The sequence below is a fragment of the Haliaeetus albicilla genome, chromosome 16 (assembly GCF_947461875.1).
Source record: "Haliaeetus albicilla chromosome 16, bHalAlb1.1, whole genome shotgun sequence".
Lineage (NCBI taxonomy): Eukaryota > Metazoa > Chordata > Aves > Accipitriformes > Accipitridae > Haliaeetus > Haliaeetus albicilla.
Genome location: NC_091498.1, coordinates 18,428,800 through 18,437,988, shown reverse-complemented (window position 1 = coordinate 18,437,988; position 9,189 = coordinate 18,428,800).

Genomic DNA, 9,189 nt, shown 5'->3' with positions numbered 1-9,189 from the left:
GGCAAAAGGCTTCAGGGAAACTGTCTCTTTGCTTTCATTCATATTTTATATATGCTATATATACACACAGAGAACGCTGCATGTATTAGCCTGTAATTTTCTGGAACAATCATGGTCATCACACTATGCATGTCAGTAGTCGTGGCTAAGAAGGAATATTTCAGATCTTATTTAATAGTCTCCATTCTTATATTCTGGCAAGCAGATCTGAGGAACATTACCTTACAATGTTAAGCAGTGTTCCCCTCTCATACAGCAGATACCACTTCCAGTGCAAATACATATGCTTACAAGTTTAATGTTAGCTGTCAGTAGGTACTCAAGCATGAAAAGTTAACATTTGCTTTCTATCAGGATTCACGTGACCAGTGCTCAGTGGCTTGAGTGTTGGAGAAAAGCAAGCACAGAAGGTCCTTGACACCAGAGTAATAAAGCTTTTAAATTTAAAATAAAACTTTACAGATGTTTTGGCATCTCCCCAATACAATTTAAAGAAAATAACAACAAACCCAAGCAAATAGGCAGGTAGTTAACTAATTGGAAATGTCTTTCAGTTGCACCTCAGTTCAAAGCTTCCTCATCTGGTAGTTGACTGAAAGCCAGAAATAGCTGATGTTGCATACTGTGATACTGAACATGTTGCCCAGCAGCAGTCCCCCTAGAAAACCTGGAAGGATCCAAGACTGATTCTATACTTGTTTACAACAGCAGAATTTTAGGAGTATATAAAAACAACTGGGTGATCCAACAGACGGGTGATCCAACATGGATTCAAAAGCTTCCTTCCACCATTCACAAATATATCCAATGTCAGATCCAATCTAACACTTAAGCCACAGAAACCCAAAATAAATCCCCACATTGAACCAGCTTTCCTTTTCAATTGCTTAGAAATTTTTTATGCTACAAACTACTGAAAAAAGTTTTAACTTCTCAAACTGAGTTTGTTTGAGAAGTTTTCAAAGTTCTAAAATGCTAAATATTCAAAAAGGCATTCCAGGTTAGACTGGCAGCCAAAAGTAAAATGCAGGACTGTGAGCTGACTACAAGTACTCAACTGGAAGTCTGAGAAGTTATGGTAAATAGAGTTATATAAACATTAGCTCAGTAGCGGTCAAAAAGGGAAATGAAAGGTAAGGAATGTTGGAGCTGAAAGGGTAGTGGTCAATACTTCAAATACTAATAGCATCTGGTTATGAGGAACGTTCCTCAGGGGTTACTACTTGGGCAATACTGTTTAGCATCTTCATCAGTGACTAACTCACAGAGCACACTGTCGCCAGCTTCACAGATGACACCACACTGTGGGGAGCAGTTGATATGCTGGAAGCTCAAGGAATGGGCCAACATGAGCCTCATGAAATTGAAAGACAATGGAAATTCTGGAAGAAATACCCCATGCAAAAATACAGGCTGGGAACAATTTGACTAGAAATCAACTCTGCAGAAAGGGATTTGTGGGTCAAGTTTAAATGAGTTCCTGCGGCAAAGAAGGTCAACCACCTACTGGTCTGCATTAGCAACAACGTAGCCAGCAGGTCAAAGAAAGGTGCTCAGCACTTGAGAGACTACACCTGGAGTACTGTGTCCAGTTTTTTGCACTCCAGTATTAGAGAGATTAACAAACTCCTGAGAGTCCAGAAGAAGGGCCCTAATACAGTTAGGAGCTGGAGCAAATAATATAGAAAAGGCTGAAGGAACAGTATTTAGCTGGACAAGAAGGCTAGGGTGGGATCTAATTACAGTCTTCCATTACCTAAAAACAGGTCATAGAGAAGATGGAATCAAACTCTTCCCAGAGCAAAAGGATGAGATGCAATAGTAACAAGTTGCAATTATGGAAATTAATGTTAGATACGAAGAAAAAAAAAATTATGCAGTGGTTGCAGTTAAGCACTACAACAGGCACTCAGAGTGCCTGTGGAATCTCTATCTCAGGAAATTTTCACAAGTCAGCTGGATAAGGCCCTGAACGACCTGATCTAACTTTGAAGTTACCCCAGCCTTGAGCAGGAGGTTGGATTGGATGATTCCAGATGTCCATTCCAACCAAAGTTTTTCTGCAATTATATGAACTAGCAGGAAAAGACAAGTGACCGCATTAAAAATGTCATTACTCCACCATATAAATTCATTATTTACTTATTCCTCAATTACGGTGTGCTGTTTGAATCCCAATCTCAAAAAGAATATTTTAGAACTAGAAAGTTTCTTCCACATAGAAAGTGACTGATTACATTAGAACTCTTCAGCCTGAAAGACAGAGTGTTTAGAACGTAGTATAAGGTTACAACATCATGAGTGACACGAAAAAAAGTGGACAGGAATCATTTGTTCACTTTTTCCTAGTACAAGTACGAGGGACTACCAAACAAAGCTAGAAAAACAAAGTTTAAAAACAAAACAAAACAAAACACCACAAACCAAACCAAAAGTGGTTCTTCATACAATGGATGGTAGACCAATTGAATGTTTTTCAAGCAAGGGCACACCAGCACCTTACATTTAAAAAAAGTAATACACTGAGTTACTAAACAAACAGACAACATGAGGCTCAGGAATTCTGAGCTGAAAAACAGAGGCTAGGAGAACGCTGGGTTAGAAATATCATATATGTTTTTCCTGTTCTTATTCTATGCTGGGGCTTATTACCACTGTTGAATGAAGGATACTAGGCTAGATAGATCTTTGGCCTTAATCAGTGCTGTCATTCTTACAATAAAGTCTTGCAAGGTTCCTAACCCTGTGTTGGCAATCCAATCATAGCTCTGCAACTTTTGAGTTTTAGTCATCACTAAAAAGAATTATCTTCATATGATGGTCAGAGTCCTTTGAGTTCTTTATAAGAGATTCCAGTAACACACACATATGCATGGCAGCTGGATAATCTTACAAAGAACCTTAAGACACAGGTAGTATTTTCATATCATGTTCTATGATATAAGACTGTATCATTTATTTAAATAAATATTTTTATATGACAAATACATACAGAAAAGAATGTGAAAGACCAGAAGAAGCAGCCACATAAATGAGTTTGATAGAGATATGCTGATTTATATGAGACAGAGATCTATCTGAGCCATGGTTTAGACCAATAAACCCACCACTGATTTATAGTAGATGCTCTGCCACAGCAGTAAAAATTACAATAGAGTATGTACCCAACAAACCTTGTGGACAGATGAAGAAACATGATTAAACACATGAAGCAAGTCAAAAATATCACACTAAGTACTGAATATATGCAAAACCAGAGCTCATGTCAGTTGTGTTAATATACAACTGTTGCCACTTTTATTTTATATTATAGTGTGATCAGGCAAAGTTGTTTGTTACAGATGAATAAAGGTGATTATTGTTGATTACAGATGCACTAATTAACTCAGTTTTATTTGTTGCAAAACTCTACTAATAATCAATTCTGAAAGATTTTGGCAGCCATGTGCAATTTGACATAGTTTTAATCACCATCAGAGGAAAACGTAGCAGTCCCTTCAGAGAATAATGAAGGGACAGGAGAGAAAAAAAAAAAGAAAAAGAAAAACAAAAACAAACTTTTGGCAGAGAACAAGTGTACCTAAAATAGGCCACTTTTCAATCTAAGCAGCTTGCTAATCACCTTAACCATCCTGGAAATCTAGACAATGAGGATTTAGAGTTCAGCCCATAAAACAATGTTTAAATGAGAGGTGCAAAATTGTGCTAGAGCTCTTTTATATATGAGCCAGGGAGGCCGTGCTTGTGCTTAGTAGAAAAAAAAAACTAAAAAGTTGCCCAGATGTATACTGTTCTGGTTTAAGTGAGCAAAAGTTGCTATTGAGAATCAATCATAAGTCTGGAAACACCTTTCCTTTACCTGTAAAAGGACCGACAACGTAGGCACAGTTGGGAGTTAAACAGGGAACAATTACTTTGCTGTTATATGGTGGTTAGGATTATGCCAGCATTTACTTTTCAAACACTCATAAGCCAGAGACTTACAATAGAGCAATAAACATCCTCTCTAACCTGAGACTAAGCTCTATCTTGAGATCTTACCTCTTTCACCATTTCTGGACAAACACGAACACAAACTGTTCAGTTATGCATGTCTGAAGAGAAAAAGAAGTTTGTTGCACTGAAAAGCTTTTAAAGATTTTTATCTTGGGGAAAAAAAATAGTTCTGGCATGAAAAAAGGCCCTTGGCAAGACATTAGTCCATAGTCTGCTCTACTATCTGTTAGCATTTCCAAAGAGAAGCAAACAGTCTAGTTAAGCTACTGAGATTTCTATAATCGCAGTAACATTTTCCTCTCAAATCTTCCAGGGGGATTTCACAACCCAGGGTAGACATAGTAATTTATTACTCTCAAAAATGACTAGTTTTTTTTTTAAACTGCCTGTGCAGAGATGTGCATGAACACTCATTTCCAGTCTATCAAACCTAGGTATTCTGTCTCAGAATTTAGTAAACCAAATAAGGTTTGACCTAGTGTTCATGACAGCATAAGTTCTGAGCCAGATATAAATTGAATAAGCTGATCCTGTAAAGATCCTTGAAGTAAGTAAATACAAGGAAGCAAATGGCAATGATTTAATTGTATATTTACTGCATGTTGTCTTGATTTGGTTTTCACACTAGTTTGACCCAGATATAACTCTAGGTACTGCAACAGATCTGCACTAGGCCTTGTGAAGTCGACTCCACTTCTGAAGTACCCTTCTATTCTCCAGGTTATCACATGGGAGAAACAAAACACAATGAAATAAAACACCATGCAAAATATTCTCCTCTCTCAATCACCTACAGGACCATGTCCAATCTGACAATCTCTATTTAAAGTATGTCTTCTTTAATAAAATCACATCAAAATAGAAGAAGGTACATAAGTGATGATAAGCTGTAAATGCAGCTGATGTCAAGCTATTAATGGGACACAAGGCTGAAGAATCTCACTGAATAAACAACAAGAGTGACATCCAATGCCCAGTGAACTTAATGGGTAAAATCACATGGAAGATATGGAAAGTACAGAAACCTGTATCTACCAGACAACTTACTAAGTTGCCTCTGTTTAATAATGTAAGTAACTTTGGGTATGGAGCAGGCTGCTTGTGCAAGAGACCTCACTAAGTCTGTCTGTCCTTTCAAAGTCTAGCCTCTCCCTAAACTATGCCCCTTTATCCACTTCCTTCGTTCACAGCTGAGAGGAAAATTAATTATTAGGCAAGGGAACATAAGTCCCTAACGCTCTGCTTGTCATGCCATTGTCCTTAATGTATAGGATCTTGGGGTCTGGGGAAAGACCTTTGAAATCAGTGAAACCATTCACATTCTTAAGACCAACTATCTATGCACTTTATTGTATAGGGCCATATTATCTGGCACCTTGAAGATTAAGCCTGTTTGTCAGAAGCTGGTTTTCCCCTTCAGCCACAGGAGAGGGAGGCAAAATAATACAGAAGATGCAAGAAGACAAAAGATGCTCTGGGCTGACTAGAAAAATGTACCTAAACCAATGTGTTACACTTTCAGAAAACAAACACAGGGTCAAAGCATATTTAGGAAAGAGGTGAGGAGCAGATGTTCTAAGACATTTCCCCTTCATCTCCAACTGCTATGCCTGTAAATCACTCAACTTCATTTATGTTCTTTAGAACAGCAACCAGAAATCCTGCAGGTTCTGAAATTCCCACAGAAGGATACAGAGAACATTTCCAAGCATTTTCTTTGCAAATTGGATGCAGAGTAATTCCTCTTTTAGTAATGACTGATGTGGGCAGCCCTTGAACTTTCTAGGAGGTGCTAGAACAGACTCTGCTGCATGTTCATCAAAATTACAGCAAGAAGCATGGGTAAAGAAAACAGGAATCTTTGCTTTCATCATCATCATTATTCTGTGCTTTTTTCGTGTGAAAGGACACACAGCACAGACGCCTGTGTGACTTCCACTGGTTCACAGACTTGCTGGCCGGAATCTTTTTCCCAGCCCAGATGCTAGTCCCCTTTAATTTCACCCAGTCTTACTGTAATTCTGAACAGTTGATGGTATGTCCAGCCAGCCCTGCAATTTCTGACAATCATTAAAAATTTTATAAGTAAATCAATCTGTGTTTCTTGTGATCCGGGTATTAATGGGCTCCAAATTTCATTGGGCCTCTATGAACTATAATAATCAGTAGGAACAAATAGCAACCAACAACGCAACACTACAGAGACTAAAGAGGAATTTTGAGACAGAAACCAAACAGGTGCCGAATATCATTCAGACACCAAAGAGAAACTGGTTGTCCCTACACAGATCAGAGCCTAACCATCCCCAAAACGTAGATGTCACAGAGTTAGAATGCAGCTGTCTAATTCAACAGAGAACAGTTTAAAACTGGAAAAGAGAAAGAACACTGTGCCAACAGTGACTGCAGAGCAGTTTGGACAAGCAAATGTAATCCCTTGTAAATCCAGCTGGAATACCAGGATGAAATGCCTCAGTGTTTACAAAGAATGCCACAGGGTCCACATGGACAGAGTTCCATTAGAGGCCCTGTTTCACATGTGTTCATCACCATATAGAAATGCAGTGAAGAAATACACACGTAACTACTTGCAGCCACTCATTTCAGTGACTTAGATAACAAAACATTTACTGGGAAAACTAATAACAATGCACAAACATATGGGTGTTTTATTTCACGTGAAACAACTGATTTTTACTGAAGATTTGGTTCACCCTTGTACCAATGGTCAGGATTAGAATCTTACATCTTCCCTAGGTAACCTTTCCTTATACTTTGAGTTTCGAAGTTGCTGACAGAACATTCCATGCAAAAGTTGGAAATTAAAGAACTGTATTTTTAATGTTTTTATTAAAAAAAATAATCAAAAGAACAGCTTTATAATAAAGGTTACACTTTATCTGTCTGCCACTGCAGCAGAGGTAATGAGGACTGTCAAATAAATCATCTGATTTCCCCCACCCTCAATAATAGTTTATTACACATCCTTGTCTAGCATGAAATAATTCTGTGAAAAAAGCGAGCATGAATCTTATTTGGGTTACAGAAAGGTCTGAATCATTTATAACTGAATTAATTGCTAGAAAGGCTTATGAGCAGCCAATTAGTAATATTTGTATTTGGATCTGCCAGTTGGCCCAGAACTGAAAATAAATATTAGTTCCAACATAAAGACTATAGTGTTCATGGATAAAAAACATTCAATCAAAATCAAGAATATCCTTGGAGAATTACTGTCTTGAATGGAACATGCCTGATAACTGGCCAGATAATTCTATTAGCCAAATCTGCCTAAGATATTTCCCAACTGCTGATTCAAAAACTGATTCTGCATTCCTCATACAAGAATCTAAAGTCTTGATTTTTGGTTGCACTCTCTATAAAGTCCTGAAAGAGTGGGAGGAAAGAATGGTGCCACACATGAAACCTGTATAGATGCCAGCAAACTGTTCATTTGTGTCCGTGAGATTTCCATATGCCTTTTGAGGACTTCATTTTCCCCACTTGCTGTTCCACTTTTCCACAAGCAGTAAACTAGTTTCAAACTCATTTGAATTATCCTGAGAACTATAAGTAAATTCTGCAAATCACCAGATAACAAAAGCAGTATAGCAATGCACTGCATCTGATGTCCTGCAGAAGCATCATTTCAAAGACTATTAAGCAAAACACACACGTTCAGTCATCACTGCTTACAAGATGGAAACGTGGGCTAGGATGTGGCTATACCACAGATAATGGCTTCCGGGGGGACTGTATCACTCTTTCAGTTACTCTTCTTTCCTCCACATCCTCTTCTCAAGCTGAATGTAGCCCAGCAGAATGGGGCACCAGAGGAAATTCTGCCATTTCTGGAAAAGGAATATAGTTTTGAGCTTCTTCTATGACTGAGCAAAGACTGGTCCCTGGGAACCTTTTATTTCCTTTGACTTGTCATCCTCCCACCACCCAAGTCTGACAAGACTCAGCCCAAAATTAAATATGAGAAGTAAAGAGAGGGAGAAACACAGAAGGAAGCTACCACAAAATAAAAGGGAAAGAATATAAACATTGGCATTCAGTACAATCAGAAACGTGTGTTAGGCAAGCATGTCTTAAGGAGTTATTCTGTAGCTCCTGGTCAGAATAAGTATTTTGTGAGTTATGGCAATTTCTAAATTTTTCACTTAATAGAAAAGTAAATAATTGTATAACATGTCAAGGCGCAATTCTGGGCTGTCCTCAGGCACTCACACTCCTGGACTGTGTGTTTTTCCTCTTTCTTGAATGATTTTTAACAGTGAGCTGTATTTTAAATGTGTTCTATGTTCTTTGCTGGAGACTGTGCTCTCTTTTAGGTTACAAACTTGAGAAGAAGTTGTATAGCCAAAGGGGTTTTTCAGAAATTCAAAGTAACATATTTTGCACATGAAGAATGCATTCACACTTTCTTGAAGTAAATTACAACAAAATCCTATATAATTAGAGCATAAACTTTAATGTATTTGTACCGGTAAGGAATGCTAGAAAAGGAAGACAGTGGAACATTGTGTAATGCTTAGAGGGGTATTTGAAAGCTTTTAAGTTAAGCATCATTTAAAACAGATTGTAATTAAGGATTTTCCTTTTTTTTATTACATATTAAGGTCTCTAAGAGCGTAACTTCCATAAATAGTCAAGAATAAACTACATTCAGACCTACATATAAGCACATTTCTTGGCACAGACAAATGAAAACTGTGATTGCTGACATCTCTTTGAAGGAAGATTTTCCTTTTTTTTTTTCATCCCAGCCCTTGTTTTATTTATATGGCTCTGCACACTTTTTTATTTTTAATTATCCTAAGGAAAAGAAGGGGTGGAGGGAAATAGATCTTTGTTTTCCAACTGAGACAGTGAAATACATTCCAAAGCTGCTTTTGTTTTTAATTTACAGAAGCCCTCATGTCTAATCTACTAAGCCAACAAATAATCTGTTTGCCAGGTTTTACATGAGAGTCATGAAAAGTGCATACAATTGCTGACTTTATTCTTTTTTTAGGATACAGATTCATTCTCTGCCATAAACTTGAAAAGATCCTTTTGGAGAACTTTTTACAATTATTTTATTTTTAACTATGCATTTTGTTTCCCAGGAGTTATTTCATTTTTACCCAGTTACTTGCGTATCTTTAGCTCTTTTCCTTAATAACAACAAAAGCAGTGTGTTTGCCT